Here is a 23,014-nt window from a genome sequence, read left to right on the forward strand (position 1 = left end):
ATGTTATTTCTATTTCTGATGCTGAAACTCAATCTGGTAATGAACCTGAAACTAGTGATAATGCTAATAAAAATGTTCATGATGATGCTCAACCTAGTAATGATAATGATATAGAAATTGAACCTGCTGTTGATCTTGATAACCTACAATCAAAGGACCAACATTATGATAAGAAAGCCTTTGTTTCTAGGAAACATGGTAAAGAAAGAGAGCCTTGGGTTCAGAAACCCATGCCTTTTCCTCCCAAACCATCCAAGAAAAAGGATGATGAGGATTTTGAGCGCTTTGCTGAAATGATTAGACCTATATTTTTGCGTATGCGATTAACTGATATACTCGAAACGAATCCTTATGCTAAATACATGAAAGATATTATTACAAATAAAAGAAAGATACCAGAAGCTGGAATTTCCACCATGCTTGCTAATTATACTTATAAGGGTGGAATACCAAAGAAACTTGGAGATCCAGGAGTACCCACTATACCATGCTCCATTAAAAGAAACTATGTTAAAATTGCTTTATGTGATCTTGGAGCCGGTGTTAGTGTTATGCCTCTCTCTTTATATCGTAGAATTTATTTAAATAAGTTGACACCTATTGAAATATCTTTGCAAATGGCTGATAAATCAACAGCTATACCTGTCGGTATTTGTGAGGATGTGCGTGTTGTTGTTGCAAACGCTACTATTTTAACGGACTTTGTTATTCTTGATATTCCCGAGGACGATAGGATGTCTATTATTCTTGGGAGACCCTTTTTGAATACTGCAGGGGCTGTTATTGATTGCACTAAAGGCAATGTCACTTTTCATGTTAATGGTAATGAGCATACGGTCCACTTTCCGAGGAAACAACCTCAAGTTCATAGTATCAACTCTATTGGAAAAATTCCATCGATTATATTTGGAGGTTTTGAATTTCCTCTTCCTACTATCAATAAGAAATATGATATTCTTATTATTGGGGATGTGCATATCCCCGTTGAGGTGACATAGTATTATTTGAAATTTTTCCGGTTCCATGTTATTGAGAATGAGTTCGTTAACAAGACTTGATCAACCTTGTTAGTGGATTCCTTTTGATGATCATGAGATGGATGAAACTAGAAGGCACAACCTTCTGTACCCCACTTTTACTTTCTGTTATTTATATTAAAGAAAATAAAATGAATATTTTTCTGTCTGTTATCTGATTATCCGTGCAATATAAAAATACCTTGAAAATAAAAGTTCTCCAAACGCCCTGAAATTTAAATATGATTTTTTCTAGAATATTTGGCACTGAGAACACAGCAGGGGGGTCAACCACCTGCCCACGAGGGTGGAGGGCGCGCCCTACCCCCTGGGCGCGCCCTTGCCTCGTGGGCCCATGGTGGCCCTCCTCCAGTTATCCTTTCACCCATACACTTCTTCTTCCTCCCACAAACACGAATATCCAGCTCAAGCACAAGTTCTAGCTCACTTTGCTGCCATTTTCGATCTCCTTGCTCAAAGCACCTCTCACAAAACTGCTTGGGGAGATTGTTCCTTGGTATGTGACTCCTCCATTGGTCCAATTAGTTTTTGTTCTAGTGCTTTATTCATTGCAAATTTTTGCTGCTTAGGTGACCCTGTTCTTGAGCTTGCATGTCGAATTTATATGGTTCCAAGTAGTTTTGATGCATGATATAGGCCATAGGCCCTTGTAGGAGTAGTTGCTATCAATATTATTGAGTTTGGTTTACTTTTATTTTGAAGTTACTAATTTTTTTTTAGAATTTTTCAAAGTTAGAAATATGCTTAGGAAAATGTTCCAAGGTGGTTCTTCAAGGAAGCAAGGACCCAGACTTGCAATGCGTGATGCTGATGACCAGCCACCAAGAGACGCTCCAGTGCATCCTTGTGAATGGCCTTCTGAGAACTTTATGGATCGAGTAGGAATTAAGGAAGAATTCAACACATATTTGTGTAACGCCGATCTTGTGAGCTTCAAGGAAGAGAAGTGCAGCCAGTAGCACTATCTCACCAGTACCTTGTGAGGAGGTTTGAATTTTCAACTTCACGTAATTCTCCAACTGCCTGTTCAATCTCTATGATAAATCTTACACTATGGACATAGAGGATTTTACCACTGCTTGCAAACTTCCACAATGGGGTAGTATAAGGGATCCTCGCAAATCTGAATTTAGAGATTTTCTTGCTAGCATAACTGTGGGGGAATCTAGAGATATTACACAAGCTACCATAGGGAGCATTCACTTTCTTGCTATACATTATTTTGCTCTCTTCATAGGTAGATGCATTAATGGTAAAGATGAGGCATGTCACATCTGTGTCCCTGACCTCAGTATTCTTCGGAGTGCTGTGTTAGGAGACAAAACGTATAATCTGGGAGCCATTGTTGCACGTAGGTTGCACCTTAATAGACTTAATTGAGATTTCTTTGGTGGAATTTGTGCAACCCGCATAGCTAATTTTCTTGGTATAGACATACGCGAAGATGATATTGAATTACCTCCTACTTATCTAGATTTTAATGTTATGGTTCACCACCAGTTTGTCGAGAGGAACGAATCACCTCTCCACTATCGACTAATCTTTGACAGACGTCGTGATGTCCTTATTACTCTCCCCGCTCCTACCTTCTTTGATTATCAGGCAAGAGGAGGATATACTAATACCAGAGAGGAGGCAGATGAGTATGAGAGGAGATAGGAGGCCGGTCGTCGCCACGCTGCAGCTTAGCAGGCGATAGCCACTGCATCGCAGTACGACCCCAACTACTATTATGGATATCCGCCGGGCCAGCCGTGGCCATAGACCAACTTAGGCCAAAAGCCTAAGCTTGGGGGAGTAAGTATTTCCCACTGATATTACATTTATGTTCACACACTCATTGCTAGATGTCGGTGCTCATACTTTTTCATTGTATCATCCATGCTAGTTTATTTTCCTCTTTATGCTTTCTTCTTGTGTGTTTAATAAACCTTAAGAAAAACCAAAAAAAAATAGCTGTAACTTTTGGTTAGTTTAATTTCCATGCTTGTAGTAGTAATTAAAAATAAAACCCCAAAAGATTTCCTGTTTTTCTTTTGCTTGTTGGGAGCTTTCCCGTGAAAATAATTTTATTTCTTTTCTTTTCTTTGGGGGTCGATAGGAGAAGACCATAATTAAATTGTTGAAGTGGCTCTTATATGCATTATTGTTGATCTGACAAAAGAGCCCATATTCCTTGTCTCCCCCTATTTATTGAATGCCTGCAGATTCTAGCTTAGTCCAATGCACATGCACTATTATTATTATTCACATCATTCGATCATGCAAGTGAAAGGCAATTATGATGATATATGATGGACTAGCTGAGATGAGAAAAGCTGGTATGAACTCGACCTCTTTTGTTTTTGTAAATATGATGAGTCCCTCATTCTTGATTCAGCTTATTATGAATAAACATGTTTGCAATGACAATTAGAGATCATAGTTGCTTGTGCCATGCTTGATTAGTGTTGGATTTTGGGTTCCGGCAGACCCTTGAGGTTCGAACACTGGGGTGCGTGCGGAGATTTCACCTTCTACCTACCTGCACCCCTCCGCCTCGCTAAGATCTAAGCTATGGAAAGAACAGCACAAGAGACACAGGGTTTATACTGGTTCGGGCCACCGTTGTGGTGTAATACCCTACTCCAGTGTGTGGTGTGGTGGATTGCCTCTTGGGCTGATGATGATGAGCAGTACAAGGAAGAACAGCCTCGCGAGGGTCTGTTCTTGGCTGGGGGGATGAACTGCTAGGAGGAGTTCAGTCACCCTTCTCTCTCTCTCTGTGTGATGCTACTCGATCCGATCCTAGCTAGTTTCTCTCTTGGCTTCTAGATTCTCCCTTCTTGATTGCCCTTCTACCCTGGGGGTGGCTAGTCCTATTTATAGGCAAAGGCCCTGGGCCTCTTCCCAAATATTGAGCGGGAAGGGCGCCAACAATTGGCCATTTTGAAGGGGAACATCTGGTACACTTATCCTGACTAAAGTTGGTCCTCGCCTGCCAAAGGCTCTGGTGGTGACGCTGGCTTGGGCTCCACAATGACTTCCTCCCTGCCGTTGGATTGGTCATGGTCTCGTTGCACCGAAACGGGTGCCTTTGCTTGATGCTCTCGCCTGCGCTTGCTCCCTTTGCACCAAAGAGGAAAGGAGGACACTGCGCGGCTGGCGCCCGCCTGGCGCCTTTGGTCGTCATGGCTTGCATCACGGGCACCTCGTGAGGTACCCCACCTTGATCTCTCCGCCTCCTCGCGAGCCAGCCTGATGAGGCCATGCCTGAGGAAGCTCTGTGTCGTCCGCCCCGCGAGGCTTGGCCCCTCGCGAGGGTCTTGGGTCTGTGTTGATGAAGATGGGCCGCGCTGGGCCCCCTTTTGAGCCACGCCGCAGGCCGCAGGCAGGCAACTCTGGGGACCCTCGTTCCCAGAACGCCGACAGTAGCCCCCGGTCCCAAGGCGCGCCCAGACTTGGCTGTGCAGGGAGGCGAAAGGGCAAGAGCGAAGCGCCGCGGGCCCTAACAGCCTGCGGCCTTGGATGCCGCGTGGCGGTTGATTGGACGTGGGCGTCTCCACTTCCCCACGGCGCCTCGGCAACTGCACGGATTGGACAAGTCCCTGCATGCAAAGCGGGTCCTGATTACCTGCGATCATGGAGGTCGGCAGTTGGCCTTCGCCGACCATAAGTACGGAACGGCGCGCGCCCTTCCATCCATCCCTTCTTGCTTCACCTTCTTCCCGGTCCTTGCTCCGTCTTGCTGCGATGGCTCCGATCCGCCGGTTCTCGGCGGCAGAGAAGGGAAAGGCTCCCCGAGAGGAACCAGACCCGCTCCCGCCGAAGAAACGGCTCGCCCTCTGCGGCCGGGACGAGGTGGCCCATCAGGTGGTGTCGAGGCCCTGGTGCGAGCGGCCACCGCCGGGGTTCCCGCTTCCCTTGTACGCCCACATCGAGGGCTCTGAAGGAGTCGATGCCGATCGCCATGGGCGGCGCCGCCGTCGGTGCCGACGGGTCACAAAGGTGTGGGTCGTCCCCCTGGGGTCCACACCGAGGGCTCCTCCCAAGAGTTTGTGCTCCACGCCGCCATGCCTGCTCAGTCTTGGATTCGCCTTCCTCCCTTCTTCGCCTCCATCATCCCACAGGGAGAACTCCTGGAGCTTTGGCTGCAGCACGTCGGCTGCAGCACCCTCACGACCGAGGCAGAGGTCGCGGTTGTTGCCCCGAGCGAGGTCTTCATGACTCGAGGCTGGAGCGAAATCTCTCGGGTTTGCAGGACAAGAGGCGCCTTCGCGATCCACTTGGAGTACGATGGTGCTTCGGTGATGTTCTTCAAGGTCTTCGATGCGAACGGGCGCCGGCTGGAGTGCTGCCCCGGGAGAGGTGGTCGGGACCCTGCTACGGCGAGGACTGGGCCCACCGACCGCTCCCTTGGCGGCTGCTCAGGCGGCGGAGGCGTCGGAGGGTCCAGCGACTCCGGCGAGCTCTTCGCGACTCCGGAGACGAGCGACGACAGCTACGAGCCCCCGAGCCGGCGCTGCTCCTGGAGCAGGGCGGGCTCGTCAGGCCGTCACCGACTCTGATCTGGATGGGGTTGGTGCCGGTGCTTGACGGCCCGCTGCTGATGATGGCGTCTTTTGTAGGGGCACGTGTAGTTAGCGTCCTTTTAGGATCTGTTCCCTGCAAGGAATCAAAGACGCGTCCCGTGGGGGCTTGTAAGGTGCCTGTGATCCTGTTTGTTAATATAACCCTTGTCGTAGAATTGTGCGAGTTGCTCATTCCGTCTTAGCTCAGTTCTCCCTTTCGAACCTCACGAGGGCTTGGTGCTCTGCACCGAGAGGTCCCAGTCCCAAGGCGGCTTCAGCCGTCGCTGGTATGCCAGGTCGCGATGCCGTCAAGGCCAGGAGGTGAGCGACCCAGGGTCCGGTAAGAGCCCCTGAGTCGCGATGCTCAGGAGGTCCCCTTTGGCGCTCAAGAAGCCGTCGTTCGGTGAGAAAGGAGAGCGGCGTCACTAACACGGGATTGCATTAGGTGCGGGGATGGTGCCATGGTAGCTGGTGCTTCCGGGTGGTGACTTATCTCAAGAATCAGGGACCGCTCTCTGGTGCGTCGCCGGGTCCGTGCATCAGCAGGCGTGAGGTTGCTCGGCGAGGTCCTCGCGTGTCCCTCCCCTCTCGCCTTTGCTCCCCTTTCTGCTCTACATCCTCGGGTCCCGGCCCTCGAGCGAGTCTCAGCCGTCGCTGGTATGCCAGGTCGCGATGCCGCGGACAAGGCCAGAGGGTGAGGGCTGGAGAGCCAGTAGGAGCCCTGAGTCGCGATGCTCAGGCACCCCCACTTTAACGTGCAAGCGGTTCACGCAGATGAGAGTGAAGGAGACACCGCAAGGGCCTCACCTGACGCGGCTCCTTTAGGAGATCCTGTAGACCCATCATAGGAAGAACGAGGGGTTGCCATGACAATTGACAGTCAGCCGTTGGTTGCTTCCGAGGGGCGATGAGGCACTGAAGGCTTGACGAGGTGGCGCCATGCGGGGCTGCCGCGGCCAGAGCTCAGTCATTCAGGTTTGTCGGCGTTGCAGGGACGGACCCATGCGCAAGCGTCGTGCCGTTCGGGAGCAGCTCCGTCAGTTGGCGTCAGTTGAGCGGGCAACTAGGTCAAACACATTAGCCGTGAAGGAGTGGATTCATTCAAATAGATGCTGGGAAGGTGGACATCACTGGGTCAGGCCCGAGCGACTTGGGGATGATGCAGCCCGAGGGGCGCCCCCAACAAGGTAAGCTAACAACATGAAATAAAAGGGATACATGCCGCAGGGACGGACCCACGCGGCCTGGGAATAATGCAGCCCTGGGGGGCGCTCCAAGCTGGAAATGAAACTTGAAAGATGTCACCTGATGATGTTGAGGACGAAGGAGTGTTGGTGTAGCAGACTCGGTGGGCCGCAGAAGCCGATCCTCACGAGCCCCCAGGCCCAGGGGCCTCGGGAGGCTCCAGAGGCGCTGGTGGCTCCTCGCGGACCATCTCCATCTCCGCCAGGGCTGCGGAACGCCTGGCCTCTTGAGCCTCCATGATGCCCCTCATGAGGCGCTAGTACGTGGCAGCCGCGTTCGGCAAGCCGTAAGGCATGCGAACGTAGCTGTGGGGTGGACCTTCGCAGCGCCCCACTCGCGAGGGCCGGAGGCGCTCCAGAGAGGCGACTCAATTGAGCCCTGTATGTTGATGCAGATGCGCAGCCCACTATCCTCGCCTAGATGGGGAGCCACAGCTGGTAGGCGGCGGCCGCCTTTCATGACTCTTGACTCCTGTAGCTCCTGAATGGCCTTGCTGACGAACTCCTGAGGGTCTGACTCTCCTTGCCTTACTCCTTCTTGAGGGAAACGTGCTTCGAAACACGCCTCCATGTGGTGCCCAAGCGCCTCCCTCGCGACCTTAGCCAGGTCGGTGGCCCTCCAGGGGAGAGCCCCCGAGCCCTGCCTGAGGAGGGTGCCGGGCGCGCTTTCCTATGCGATGGAAGGAGGTTCCCCCTGGGCAGGCACGGGCCCTGAGGGGCCTGCCTTCGGAGGGGCCGGGCCGGACGATGTCTTCTTCTTCTTGGGGGCGGTCTCGGGAAGCCTCCTGCTTCCGCGATCCTGGTCTTCCGGTGATGCGGCCTGAAAGGCTCGTTCTAGGGAACTCACCGCGTCCTTCTCTTCACAGGGCACCGTGATGACTCCGCCACTTCCTGGCATCTTGAGGATGTTGTAGCCGTGGTGAGTTACGGCCATGAACTTGGCCAGCGCTGGGCACCCAAGGATGGCATTGTACGGCAGGCGAATGTGAGCGACGTTGAAGTCGATGAGCTCGGTGCGGTAGTTGTCGTGTGCCCCGAAGGTGACAGGGAGGCGGACCTGCCCAATCGGGACCGTGGAGCCGTCGGTGACTCCGGAGAAAGGCTTGGTTGGCTGAAGCTGGTTGTAGGGCACTTGGAGATTGTTGAATGTTTCCACGGACAGGACGTTGAGCCCTGCCCCGCCATCGACGAGGGTCCTGGTGACCACCACGTTGTTGATGATTGGGGCATAGAGCATCGGGAGGACTCCGGCTGTGGCCGCACACTTGAGCTGATCTGCTGAGCTGGACGTGATGGCGCACACCGACCACCTGAGAGGGCGCGTGGCTTCGAGCTTAGGGAGGACTGCATTCACTTCACGGGCGAACTGCTTCAAGATGCGTTGAGAGGCTGGGGCTTGAGCCCCGCCCAGGATGCAGGCGATCGCGCGCGGCTCCTGGAAGCCCCCAGCCCCCTCGTCCTGATGGCGGTCCTCGTTTCTCCTTAGCTGCGGCGGCAGTGGAGGGAGGCCTGCGTTGCCTTGCGGGCAATCCTCGTGAGGATGATCCCTCCAGTCTCCCTCGCGAGGCTGGTCTTGCCAGCGATCCTCGTGAGGTCGATCGCGCCACCCTTGGCGCGGGCAGCGGTATTCCCAGCGTCCTGCGTTCCTTCCTCCTCCTCGACCGTAGCCCCGGTCACCGTGGTCGGGGCGACGGCCGATCCTTCCTTCTCGCACGGCTCGGAGCTCTTGACATTCGTTGGTGTTGTGGGTGTGGAGGTCGTGGTACTCACAGTACCGACTGCCCTTGGAAGATTCGGGCTGATCTCTGCCCCGCTTGGTGTGTGGTTCTGCCGCGAGCACGGCAGCCCCCTTGCGCTTTACATCCTTGGCCTTGGGCTTCTTCTCTTCTGGGTCTACGGCAGGCAGCTCGAGGAGGGAGAGACGCCCTTCCTCAGCCCTGGCGCACTTCATTGCGAAGTTTAACAACTCCAAGGAAGTGCACAGGTCTTCATGCATCGCCAGCTCCTCCTTCATCTTGCCATCGCGCACGCCGTCGGAGAAGGCTATGATGATGGCCTCCTCGGTCACCTTGGGAATCTTGAGGCGTGCGTTGTTGAAGCGCTAGATGTACTTCTGCAGGGTCTCTCCGGGTTGTTGCTTGATGCGGCGCATGTCGCTCACGGCGGGTGGCCGGTCGCGAGTACCTTGGAAGTTGGCAATGAAGCGGGTGCGCATCTCGTCCCAAGAGGAGATCGTGCCTGGAGCCAGGTTCAGGAGCCAGGTGCGGGCCCTGTCGTTGAGCGCCATGGGAAACTAGTTCGCCATGACCTTCTCGTCTCCGTTGGCAGCTTCGATGCCCAGCTCATAGAGCTGGAGGAACTCCGCAGGGTCGGTCGTGCCGTTGTAACGAGGAGGCAGGTCTGGCTTGAAGTTGCCCGGCCACGCGACGCTGCGTAGCTCGGTGGTGAAGGCACGGCAGCCTGCTGTGGCCACAGGAGGCCTTGGGTGACGGAGAGCTTGGTCTTGCATGTCCCCACGCGCTGCAGCTGGGAGCAACATTGGGTCTTGACGTGCTGGAGCAGGAGCATGGTCGCGACGTGCTGGAGCAGGGAGCGCCCGGGCAGCTTCTTGCGGGCGAGGGACTTCTTGGCAGCTCTGCGCTTGCCGCGCTGGCACCTAACGGAGCGGGTTCCGCCCAGGGGCCACGCCCCTTGGAGCCATGGCGCCTTCTTGAGGAGGAGGCGGCTGGGGCGCCCTCGGAGCTTCGTCGCCCATGCGGGGCGGGGTGCGGTGCAGCGGAACGGACGGCGCAGGAGAGCCCCCTGCGGCGCGGACGAGCTCGGCGACGCGGTCGAGCCATTCTTCATAGACGTCATCGACGGGCGGTAGCGCAGGAGCTCGTTTGCCGCGATGAGCGCAGCTCGAGCCTCCACGGGTGCGCGGAGCACGCGAGACGAAGAACCAGCTGGGGTGAGCGAGGGAGTAGCGGTGCGGCTGTCCTGCCGCATGGACGGATGCTGAGACGACGCTTGCTGCTCGTTCCCGCCGGGCCGGTGGCGGCGTTGACGGAAGGTGACGGGGAACGGCGAGGACGCCCGCCGACAGGAGCCGTCTGGCCGACGTGGGAAGCGAGAGCGGCCCGGCGCTCGACACGGGCCCGACGAGCGTCAGACATGGACGCGATGGTCGAAGGAGAACAGGGTGGTGGAAGACGAATTCCGGCGCACCCCTACCTGGCACGCCAAATGTCGGATTTCGGGTTCCGGCAGACCCTTGAGGTTCGAACACTAGGGTGCGCGCGGAGATTTCGCCTTCTACCTACCTGCACCCCTCCGCCTCAGTAAGATCTAAGCTATGGAAAGAACAGCACAAGAGACACAGGGTTTATACTGGTTCGGGCCACCGTTGTGGTGTAATACCCTACTCCAGTGTGTGGTGTGGTGGATTGCCTCTTGGGCTAATGATGATGAGCAGTACAAGGAAGAACAACCTCGCGAGGGTCTGTTCTTGGCTGGGGGGATGAACTGCTAGGAGGATTTTAGTCGCCCTTCTCTCTCTCTCTGTGATGCTACTCGATCCGATCCTAGCTAGTTTCTCTCTTGGCTTCTAGATTCTCCCTTCTTGATTGCTCTTCTACCCTGGGGGTGGCTAGTCCTATTTATAGGCAAAGGCCCTGGGCCTCTTCCCAAATATTGAGCGGGAACGGCGCCAACAATTGGCCATTTTGAAGGGGAACATCTGGTACACTTATCCTGACTAAAGTTGGTCGTCGCCTGCCAAAGGCTCTGGTGGTGACGCTGGCTTGGGCTCCACAATGACTTCCTCCCTGCCGTTGGACTGGTCTTGGTCTCGTTGCACCGAAACGGGTGCCTTTGCTTGATGCTCTCGCCTGCGCTTGCTCCCTTTGCACCAAAGAGGAAAGGAGGACACTGCGCGGCTGGCGCCCGCCTGGCGCCTTTGGTCATCATGGCTTGCGTCATGGGCACCTCGTGAGGTACTCCGCCTTGATCTCTCTGCCTCCTCGCGAGCCAACCTGATGAGGCCGTGCCCGAGGAAGCTCCGTGTCGTCCGCCCCGCGAGGCTTGGCCCCTCGCGAGGGTCTTGGGTCTGTGTTGATGAAGATGGGCCGCGCTGGGCCCCCTTTTGAGCCACACCGCAGGCAGGCAAGTCGGGGGACCCCCGTTCCCAGAACGCCGACAATTAGCTATGAGTTATAATGGTTTACCTTGCGTGCCAACATGCTATTGAGATAGTTATGATGTGGTATGATAGGGTGGTATCCTCCTCTGAATGATTTAAGTGACTTGACTTGGCGTATGTTCACGCATGTAGTTGAAACAAAATCAACATAGCCTTCATGGTATTTATGTTCATGGTGGATTATATCCTACTGATGCTTGCATTTGGTGTTGATTAATTTTAATGCATGTTCATGACTGTTGTCGCTCTCTAGCTGGCCGCTTCCCAGTCTTTTGCTAGCCTTCACCTGTACTAAGCGGGAATACTGCTTGTGCATCCAAACTCCATAAACCCCAAAGTTATTCCACATGAGTCCACTATACCTACCTATATATGGTATCTACCTGCCGTTCCAAGTAAATTTGTATGTGCCAAACTCTAAACCTTCAAATAAATATCCTGTTTTGTATGCTCGAATAGCTCATGTATCAACTAGGGCTGTCCGTATCTTCCATGTTAGGCTGGTTATTCTCAAGAGGAGTGGACTCCGCTCCTCACTCACGAGATAAATGGCTGGTCACCGGGATGCCCACTCCCATGCTTTATGCAAACTAAATCAAAATAATTGCAAATAAAACTCCCCATGGGACTCTTGTTAGTTGGAGGCACTCGTTGTTTCGAGGAAGCCATGGATTGATGCTTGTTGGTGGAAGGGGGAGTATAAACTTTACCATCCTGTTTGGGAACCGCCTATAATGTGTGTAGCATGGAAGATATCGCCATCTCTTGGTTGTTATGTTGACAATGAAAGTATACCGCTCAAAATATTATTCACCTCTGTTTCAAAACCGAGCTCTGGCACCTCTACAAATCCCTGCTTCCCTCTGCGAAGGGCCTATCTATTTACTTTTATGCTGAGTCATCATCCTCTTATTAAAAGCCACCAGTTGGAGAGCACCACTGTCATTTGCATTCATTACTGTTAGTTTACATTGTGTATGACTTGACTGGATCTCTTTTACCATGAATTACAATGTCTAGTCAGTCCTTGGTCTTTAAAGGTGCTCTGCATTTATGTTTTGCGGTCTCAGAAAGGGCTAGCGAGATACCACCTTGTTATATCATATTAATTGTTTTGAGAAAGTGTTGTCATCCGAGATTTATTATTATGGCTCGCTAGTTGATTATGCCATTGATATGAGTAAACTTGAGACCTATGCGTTATTGTGAATGTGGTTAGTTATAATCTTTGCTGAAAACTTGAATGTTGGCTTTACATATTTACAACAACAAGAGCAAATAGAGTTTGTAAAAGTTTTTCTTTATCACTTTCAGTTTATCAACTGAATTGCTTGAGGACAAGCAACGGTTTAAGCTTGGGGGAGTTGATACATCTCCAACGTATCTACTTTTCCAAAAACTTTTGCCCTTGTTTTGGACTCTAACTTGCATGATTTGAATGGAACTAACCCGGACTGACGCTGTTTTTAGTAGAATTACCATGGTGTTATTTATGTGCAGGAGCAAATGTTCTTGGAATGACCTGAAACTTCACGGAGCCACTTTTCAGAAAATAAGAAAAATACCTGCAAAAGATGAAGGCCAGGGGGCCCACCGTCTCCCCACGAGGGTGGGGGGCGCGCCCCCTACCTCGTGGGCCCCCTGTTGCCTCTCCGACGCCAACTCCAACTCCATATATTGAGTTTCGGGGAGGAAAAAATCAGAGAGAAGAAATCATCGCGTTTTACGATACGGAGCCGTCGCCAAGCCCTAAAACCTCTCGGGAGGGCTGATCTGGAGTCCGTTTGAGGCTCCAGAGAGGGGCATCCGTCGCCATTGTCATCATCAACCATCCTCCATCACCAATTTCATGATGCTCACCGCCGTGCGTGAGTAATTCCATCGTAGGCTTGCTGGACAGTGATGGGTTGGATGAGATCTATCATGTAATCGAGTTAGTTTGTTAGGGTTTGATCCCTAGTGTCCACTATGTTCTGAGATTGATGTTGCTATGACTTTGCTATGCTTAATGCTTGTCACTAGGGCCCGAGTGCCATGATTTCAGATCTGAACCTATTATGTTTTCATCAATATATGAGTGTTCTTGATCCTATCTTGCAAGTCTATAGTCACCTATTATGTGTTATGATCCGTTAACCCCGAAGTGACAATAATCGGGATACTTACCGGTGATGACCGTAGTTTGAGGAGTTCATGTATTCACTATGTGTTAATGCTTTGTTACAGTTCTTTATTAAAAGGAGCCCTTAATATCCCTTAGTTTCCGTAAGGACCCCGCTGCCACGGTAGGGTAGGACAAAAGATGTCATGCAAGTTCTTTTCCATAAGCACGTATGACTATGGTCGGAATACATGCCTACATTATATCAATGAACTGGAGCTAGTTCTGTGTCACCCTAGGTTATGACTGTTACATGATGAACCGCATCCGGAATAATTCTCCATCACCGGTCCATTGCCTACGAGCTTTCCATATATTGTTCTTCGCTTATTTACTTTCCCGTTGCTATTGCTATCATCACTACAAAATACCAAAAACATTAGTTTTACTACTATTACCTTTTGTTACTTTTATCACCACTATCATATTACTTTGCTACTAAATACTTTGCTGGAGATATTAAGTTTCCTTATGTGGTTGAATTGACAACTCAGATGCTAATACTTGAGAATATTCTTTGGCTCCCCTTGTGTCGAATCAATAAATTTGGGTTGAATACTCTACCCTCGAAAACTGTTGCGATCCCCTATACTTGTGGGTTTTCATTATCCAATATGCTAGTAAGACTCTGGATAGTGCCCAGAGAAATTATGCTACTACTGAAAAAGAATTTTTAGCAGTTGTGTTCGCTTGTGATAAGTTCAGACCTTATATTGTTGATTCTAAAGTAACTGTTCACACTGATCATGCTGCTATTAAATATCTTATGGAAAAGAAAGATGCTAAACCTAGACTTATTAGATGGGTTCTCTTGCTACAAGAATTTGATTTGCATATTATTGATAGAAAGGGAGCTGAGAACCCCGTTGCAGACAACTTGTCTAGGTTAGAGAATGTTCTTGATGACCCACTACCTATTGATGATAGCTTTCCTGATGAACAATTAGCTGTTATAAATGCTTCTTGTACTACTCCATGGTATGCTGATTATGCTAATTATGTTGTTGCTAAATTTATACCACCTAGTTTCATGTACCAGCAAAATAAAAGCTTCTTCTATGACTTAAGACATTAATTTTGAGATGACCCATACCTTTATAAAGAAGGAGGAGATGGTGTTATTATACGTTGTGTACCTAAGCATGAACAGGAAGAGATCCTACACAAGTGTCACTCTGAGGCTTATGGAGGACACTACGCTGGAGATAGAACTGCGCATAAGGTATTGCAATCCGGTTTGGGCTGTGGAAGATATCAGCTTGTGGAGAAGGTGCTCGGGAGGCATGGGCCATGGTAAAAACACGATACACCGGACTTGATCCAAATCATATGGCGCAGGTCAGACCTCGAGGATCCGATGGACAAGAAATCTCGGCCAGCCTGGTGTACGACCAAGTGAAGGAGGCCGCCAAGTTTTCCCAACAAGATTGTAGGCTGGACAACCAGTTAGAGCGTCTAGAAGAAGAAGAAGTCTTTGAGTCCAAGTAGTAATGTACTTTTAACGAGAGACTTGTCTCCAGCCGAATTTGTAAAACGATTGTCATGGCAGACTTTCTGCTTCGACCTCCGAAAACCCTAGGTTTGGAGTGTTTTCGAATACTATACCGTAGGTAAACACCATGATATGTTCGAAAACCAGGCAGTCCGGCCATAGTTGCTTGAACAGACAAGTTGTATTCGGGGAGTTATGTTATATTACATTTGATTGTAAGAAACATCTTCCAGAGAGAATAGTTTTGTTAAGGGTTCCATTCCGTGGGCTGGTATGCGCTTTTTTGTGCATGCCGAAGCTGTGATGCTAAAATATCACAGTACGCTTTTATAGTCAGGGGTTTTGTATTGCCACGAGGGCAGTTCCTCTTTTGTTAATTCACTGACCAATCATTCCCTTAAGAACGCTAGCTTTCAGCTTCACCCGTCTGAGGTACATGTCTGGATAACCCGGCTGTAACAATCGCAGAAGTTCTCCCTTTATACCCTAGCCGAACAAGCGAGAACGTAGGGCATAAGCACCGGAGCCTGGCAACCCAGCTTGGCAAAAACTTAAGTCATAAATGTGCATATAATGGCGAAGAAAAGACATATATGGACAGACGACACTTATATACGGTGAGCTTGATGCTCGAATAATAATAATAACAATAATAATAATAAGCTTCTTGTGAAAAGAAGCCCCCAGGTATTGTGGGGTTTGTACATTTAAGGATGTATACCCCTCAGGTGTGCAGTTTATCCGAACACGAGCTATAAGTCATATAGAAACGAGAAAAAAAGGAAAATGGTAAAAAGGGAGAAGAGAAAGAACGAGAAAAAAGGTATGTGTGTGGACTTTAGGTGTAGAATCTTCGGAGCCTTGCAGCGTTCCATGGGTGTGGCTCCAAGCGATTGTCCAAAGCATTGCGAAGGTGATAGGCTCCTCCAGTGAGAACTTCCTCTATAATGAAGGGACCCTCCCATTTGGGTTTGAGCTTGTCCTTTTTCTTCTGTGGTAGGCGTAAAACAAGTTCAACGACATTGTAAATCCTTGCCCGTACCTCTCTGCTTTGGTATCGCCGAGCCTGCTATTGATAGAATGCGGAACGGGCTTTCGCGACATCGCACTCCTCCTCTAGGCCGTTCAAGTCGTCCTGTCGATCGAGCCCGGCTTCTCTCTCTTCATACATGCACACTCGAGGTGAGTCATGAATAATGTCACAAGACAAGACTGCCTCCGCACCGTACACCATGAAAAAAGGTGTGTATCCGGTCGTGCGATTGGGTGTGGTCCAAAGCCCCCAGAGTACGGAATCGAGTTCCTTGACCTAGTGTTTATCTGATTCTTGCAGAGATCACACTAGTCTTGGTTTAATGCCGCTCATTATCAAGCCGTTAGCCCGTTCGACCTGACAGTTTATCTGAGGGTGGTATACGGAGGCGTAATCGAGCTTGATGCCCAAATTGGAGCACCAAGTTTTCACCTCATCGGCTGTAAAGATAGAGCCGTTATCTATAATGATGTTGTGCGGGACACCGTAATGGTGTACTACACCGGATATTAAGTATATCACCGGTCCGACTTCAGCTTTTTTAACTGGCTTGGCTTCTATCCACTTAGTGAACTTATCGACCATAACAAACAAGTATTTCTTCTTATGGTTTCCCCCTTTAAGAGGTCTGGCCATATCGAGCCCCCAGACCGCAAAGGGCTAAGTAATGGGGATTGTTCGGAGGGCAGTGGGCGGCATATGGCTTTGGTTAGCGAAAAGCTGGCATCCAACGCAGCGTTGTACGAGGTCTTGTGCATCTGCCCGGGCTGTGGGCCAAAAGAAACCCGTGCGGAAGGCTTTACTTACAAGGGCCCGGGCTGTGGCATGATGGCTGATACGTCTCCAATGTATCTATAATTTTTTGATTGTTCCATGCTATTATATTATCTGTTTTGGATGTTTAATGGGCTTTGTTATGCACTTTTATATTATTTTTGGGACTAACCTACTAACCAAAGGCCCAGTGCAAATTGCTGTTTTTTCTGCCTATTTTAGTGTTTCGCAGAAAAGGAATACCAAACAGAATCCAAACGGAATGAAACCTTCGGGAGAGTTATTCTTGGAACAAACGCAATCCAGGAGACTTGGAGTGGACGTCAAGGAAGCAACGAGGCGGTCATAAGGTAGGAGGGCGCGCCCATGGGGTAGGCGTGCCCCCCACCCTCATGGGCCCCTCATGGCTCCACCGACCTACTTCTTTCGCCTATATATACTCATATACCCAGAAAACATACGAGAGCACCACAAACCTATTTCCATCGCCGCAACATTTTGTACCCGTGAGATCCCATCTTGGGGCCTTTCTGGCGCTCCGCCGGAGGGGGAATCAATCATGGAGGGCTTCTACATCAACACCATAGCCTCTCCGATGATGTGTGACTAGTTTACCACAGACCTTCGGGTCCATAGTTATTAGCTAGATGGCTTGTTCTCTCTCTTTGGATCTCAATATGAAGTTCTCCTCGATTCTCTTGGAGATCTATTCGATGTAATTCTTTTTGTGGTGTGTTTGTCGAGATCTGATGAATTGTGGGTTTATGATCAAGATTATCTATGAACAATATTTGATTCTTCTTTGAATTCTTTTATGCATGATTTAATATCTTTGCAAGTCTCTTCGAATTATCAGTTTGGTTTGGCCTACTAGATTGATCTTTATTGCAATGGGAGAAGTGCTTAGCTTTGGGTTCAATCTTGCGATGTCCTTTCCCAGTGACAGCAGGGGCAGCAAGGCACGTATTGTATTGTTGCCATCGAGGATAAAAAGATGGGGTTTATATCATATTGCTTGAGTTTATCCCTCTACATCATGTCATCTTGCCTAATGCGTTACTCTGTTCTTATGAACTTAATACTCTAGATGCATGCTGGATAGCGGTCGATGTGTGGAGTAATAGTAGTAGATGCAAAACCGTTTCGGTCTACTTGTAGCGGACGTGATGCCTATAAACATGATCATGCCTAGATATTCTCATAACTATGCACTTTTCTATCAATTGCTCGATAGTAATTTGTTCACCCACCATATAATTTGCTCTCTTGAGAGAAGCCAGTAGTGAAACCTATGGCCCCTGGGTCTATCTTCCATCATATTATTTTCCTATCTACTTGCTATTTCTGCCGCCTTTCATTTTGCGATCTTTATTTTCAATCTATACAACAAAAATACCAAAAATATTTATCTTATTATCTTTATCAGATCTCACTTTTGCAGGTGGTCATGAAGGGATTGACACCCCCTTTATCGCGTTGGTTGCAAGGTACTTATTTGTTTGTGCAGGTACGAGGGACTTGCGTGTAGTCTCCTACTGGGTTGATACCTTGGTTCTCAGAAACTGAGGGAAATACTTACGCTACTTTGCTGCATCACCCTTTCCTCTTCAAGGGAAAACCAACGCATGCTCAAGAGGTAGCAATGGCCGCCAAGACCAGCATGTATTACAGCCAAGAGCTGTCGTCCCTCGTCTTCGGAGATACATCGTTGAAGGACCCCGGTAGTACTTTTCTTGTACAGTTCTCCTTCATGAACTTTGTAGGCTTTCGTATGTCGAATGATGCGACGAGCCTCGGTTTGATCCTCCAGGAGCTCATTCCTAGTGAGGTAGGCAAGGAAAGGCTCAGTCCACGGGGCAATTACAACCATGATTTCGTGGGCCGATGGTGTTATTTCAGTGCCTCAGCCCCCGATGATATCGGGACTGTGTTCGGAATCTGGGGGTATGATCGGCTCCGGGTCAGTGCTCCCATTCTCATCCTGCCACACCACGGATGGCTTGAAGAGCCTTTCCACAAAGGTGTTAGGTGGGATGGGGTCGCGTTTAGCGCCCATGCGAGCGAGGACGTCCGCGACGTGATTACTTTCTCGAGCCACGTGATGAAACTCGAGACCCTCAAACCGAGCTGATATTTGCAGTACGGCATTGCGGTAAGCCGCCATCTTCGGGTCTTTAGCAACGATGTCTCCGTTTGTTTGGGATATTGCGAGGTTTGAATCCCCACGCACCTCAACGCGTTGTATGCCCATAGAAACAGCCATTCGGAGACCATGTAATAGGGCCTCATATTCGGCTGCATTGTTAGAGTCTGTATACAGTATTTGGAGTACATAACAGACTGTGTCTCCTGCGGGGGATGTCAAGACGACACCAGCCGCAAGTCCGACTAGCATTTTAGAGCCGTCAAAGTGCATCACCCAGTTGGAATACGTGCCATACTCTTAAGGGAGTTCAGCCTCTGTCCATTCGGCGACGAAGTCAGGCAACACCTGAGATTTAATTGCTCGGCGTGGTTTACACGTTATTTCAAATGGTAGGAGCTCGATGGCCCATTTGGCAATCCGGCCGGTGGCATCCCGGTTATTTATAATATCATTGAGTGGTACTTCTGAAGCTACCATGATTGAGCACTCTTGGAAGTAGTGCCGCAGTTTGCGGGATGCCATAAAGATCGCATATGCTATCTTCTGATAATGCGGATATCGGGATTTGCATGGTGTAAGGACCATCAATACGTAGTATACTGGTTTTTGGAGTGGGAATTTATGTCCCTCCTCTTCTCGTTCGATGATGAGCACCGCACTCACCACCTGGTGAGTTCCCGATATGTAGAGCAGCATTGGTTCGCCGATGTTTGGTGCGATCGGGATGGGGTTGCTTACTAGCAAAGTTTTTATTTCCTCCAGTCCGGCTGTTGCAGCGTTCGTCCACACAAAGTGGTCGGTGCGCCGGAGCAGGCGATACAATGGCAATGCTTTTTCTCCAAATCAGGAGATAAAGCAGCTCAAGGCTGCCACGCACCCGGCTAGTTTTTGGACCTACTTGAGGTCGGTTGGTGTTGCCAATTGTGACAGGGCTCTAATTCGGCTGGGTTTGCTTTGATTCCTCTATTGTAGACAACAAACCCGAGCAATTTGCCGGCGGGAATGCTGAAAACGCACTTTTCCGGATTGAGCCTTATGTCATATGTTTGGAGGTTGTCGAATGTGACGCGTAAGTCGTCCACCAATGATTCAACATGCTTGGTTTCGATGACTATGCCATCTACATATGCCTCCACAGTCTTGCCGATTTGCTTTTCCTGGCACATATGAATCATGCGTTGGTAAGTGGCGCCGGCATTTTTGAGCCCAAAAGGCATAGTGTTGAAGCAGAAAGGCCCATACGGGGTGATGAATGCCGTTGCGGCTTGGTCGGATTCCTTCATCTTTTTTTGATGGTATCCGGAGTATGCGTCGAGGAAACACAGTGAGTCGTGTCCCGCAGTTGCATCGATAATCTGGTCGATGTGAGGTAGTGGGAAGGGGTCCTTAGGGCAGGCCTTATTAAGGTCTTTGAAATCGACACACAGGCGCCAGGATTTATGCTTCTTTGGTACCATGACCAGGTTTGCTAGCCAGTCCGGATGTTTGATCTCTCTGATAAACCCGGCTATGAGTAGGTTGGCTAGATCCTCCACCATAGCCTGTCATTTGAGTTCGTTAAATCGCCGGAGCATTTGCTTGATCGGCTTGTATCCCTTCAGCATATTGAGACTATGTTTGGCCAGTGCTCGTGGGATTCCTGGCATATCCGAGGGGTTTTAGGCAAAGATGTCCCAGCTCTCGCGCAAGAGCGCGTGTAATGCAGCGTCGACCGCCGGGTCCAGCTGTGCCCTAATGGAAGCTGTTTTCTTGGGATCCGTCGGGTGGACTTGAAATTTGACTATTTTGTCAGCTGGCTTGAAAGAGGTGGATTTGGGCCTTTTGTCAAGAATTACGTCGTCCCTATCCACCGTGGAATGCAGTGCGGTGAGTTCGTCGGCCGCTAGGGCTTCAGACAATGCCTCAAGGGCCAGGGATGCGGTTTTATTTTCGGCACGGAGTGCTATGTCCGGATCACTGGAGATAGTGATAACACCATTGGGACCGGGCATTTTGAGATTCATATACCCGTAATGAGGTATATCTTGAAAGCGTGTGAATGCATCTCACCCTAACAGGGCATGATATCCACCGTTAAAAGGAGCCACCTAGAAGATTATCTCTTCAGACCTATAGTTTCTAGTTTGCCGAATACCACATCCAGTTTAATTTCCCCCGAGCATCTTGCTTCCCTACTGGGGATGATTCCCCTAAAGGATGTGTTGCTCTGCTCAATGCAACTCCTGTCCATTTGCATTTTATTGAGCGTGTCCTCGTATATGAGGTTCAACCCGCTGCCACCATCCATTAGCACCTTAGTGAGCTAAAAACCATCCACAATTGGGTTTAGGACCAGAGCGGCTGGTGCCCGGACTAAGCGGGATCTTGGTTCGTCATCGGCATTGAAAGTAATTGCCGTATTGTTCCAAGGGTTTATTGCTGCTATGTGGCAGACTTCGGCAAGGCCGCGAAGCGCCCGTTTGGGCCGATTATTTGATGAGAATGTCTTAGAGACTGTGAGTACTTCGGGATCGCCGCATTCTGAATAGTACTTTTCTAGGGTAGTGTTGGTGAGGATAGCCTCGCCGCTCTTGGCCACCTGCCGGAGTATCCAACATGCCCGTAGGGTTTGCGTTGGTTCGATATTCGGCATCATGTGTATTTGATAGGGTGTATCGAGCCATCCTTCGAATACAGTTCTATGTCCCGTAAAGGGCTTGATTTTCTTGTCCACATGATGATGATCGGGTGCCCCGCGAGGGTGCATCCTTTTTTCCCGCCCAGGAGATGGCTTAAAGGCCTAAGGTTCCCAGCGGGTTGTCTGAGTTTTCCAGGCGCTTTCCATTGTGCAGTACTTCTGTACTATGTGTGCCAAATCTGCGAAGTGCATAATGCAACGGTGACTGAGGGCATTAAGGATTCCCTCGTCCATACAGTTGTTGCGAAATACTGAAATTGCGTCATCGTCGCAGCAGTATTTTTATCTTGTTTTTAGCACAGAGGAATCTAGCCCAAAATGATGGATGGTCTCCCGAGGCTATTGCCACACATACATTAGGTCGCATATGTCCGGAGGACTAGAGTTGCTTGGAGAATATTGCTTGTGGTGGGTGGGCGGGATCGATTTCGCACCCCGACCCGCTACGGAATCCGGAGTTTGAAGGATTTCCGAGGTTACCAGTCCAGGCTCCGGAGTGTCCGAGGAGTTCTCAAGCTCAACATCCAATTTTGTGCTCGGAGGACGGGAGTGTCCTCTCGAGGATGAGTACTCGGTTCTCCGGGTTCGGAAATTCGTACATAGCTGGTTCTCAATGTAGGAGATGAGTTATTATCAGCCTGCTCCTCCACAACCGCTACCTAATGGGTGATCGGGGGAGATTTAATTTCTCTTTGATCGGGTTTAAGCACGATCCGATCATAGTCAGTTGAGACCCCTAGGGCGGCGATGCGATCTAGCAGTTCGTTCGAAGATGATAGATCTGTCGGATCCATCTTGTCGGAGTATTCAGGGCTGATTCAAAGAGGATTTTTGGCGACTTGGGGGGTTGATTTTGGCTTAACGACTAAACGAGCGCCCATGGTGAAGTCGCCGAGCCGGAGGGTTTTCCCTGAAACTAGGGCTCCTCTGGAAATGATACTTTCCTTGACTACTAGGTGAGCCATCAGTCCTTATGCCGATGCTACAAAGGAACTCTCAATGAAAGCTCCAATGTCGGTGTCAAAATCGGTAGATCTCCGGTAGGGGTCCCGAACTGTGTGTCTAAGGATCAAGGGTAACAGGAGGCAGGGGACATAATGTTTACCCAGGTCCGGGCATTCTTAATGGAGGTAATACCCTACTTCCTGCCTGATTGACTTTTATGAGTATAGGGGTTACAAGAGTTGATCTACCTCGAGATCGTAATGGCTAAACCCTAACTGTCTAGCCTGTATGATTATGATTATCCCTACGGACTAAACCCTCCGGTTTATATAGATGCCGGAGGGGGCTAGGGTTGTACAGAGTCGGTTTACAGAGAAAGGAATCTTCATATCCGCACGCTAAGCTTTCCTTCCACGCCAAGGAGAGTCCCATCCGGACACGGGAAAAAACCTTCCATCTTGTATCTTCACGACCCATCAGTCTCGCCCATGTCACATAGCCCGGACGCCCGAGGACCCCGTAATCCAGAACTCCCTCAGCGCCGCCCCCACCCCTTGTCCAATTTGGATTGGCAAGGGGGGGCACCTCCTATGGCCAGACCTCTCTCCTCCACTAAGGCCCATGTTGGCCCATTACCTTCCCAGAGGGGGTTCCGGTAACCCCCGGTACTCTGAAACTTATCCGAAACTTCCAAAAACCATTCCGGTGTCCGAATGTAACCTTCCAATATATGAATCTTTACCTATCGACCATTTCGAGACTCCTCGTCATGTCC

The sequence above is a fragment of the Triticum dicoccoides genome, chromosome 1A (assembly GCF_002162155.2).
Source record: "Triticum dicoccoides isolate Atlit2015 ecotype Zavitan chromosome 1A, WEW_v2.0, whole genome shotgun sequence".
NCBI lineage: Eukaryota > Viridiplantae > Streptophyta > Magnoliopsida > Poales > Poaceae > Triticum > Triticum dicoccoides.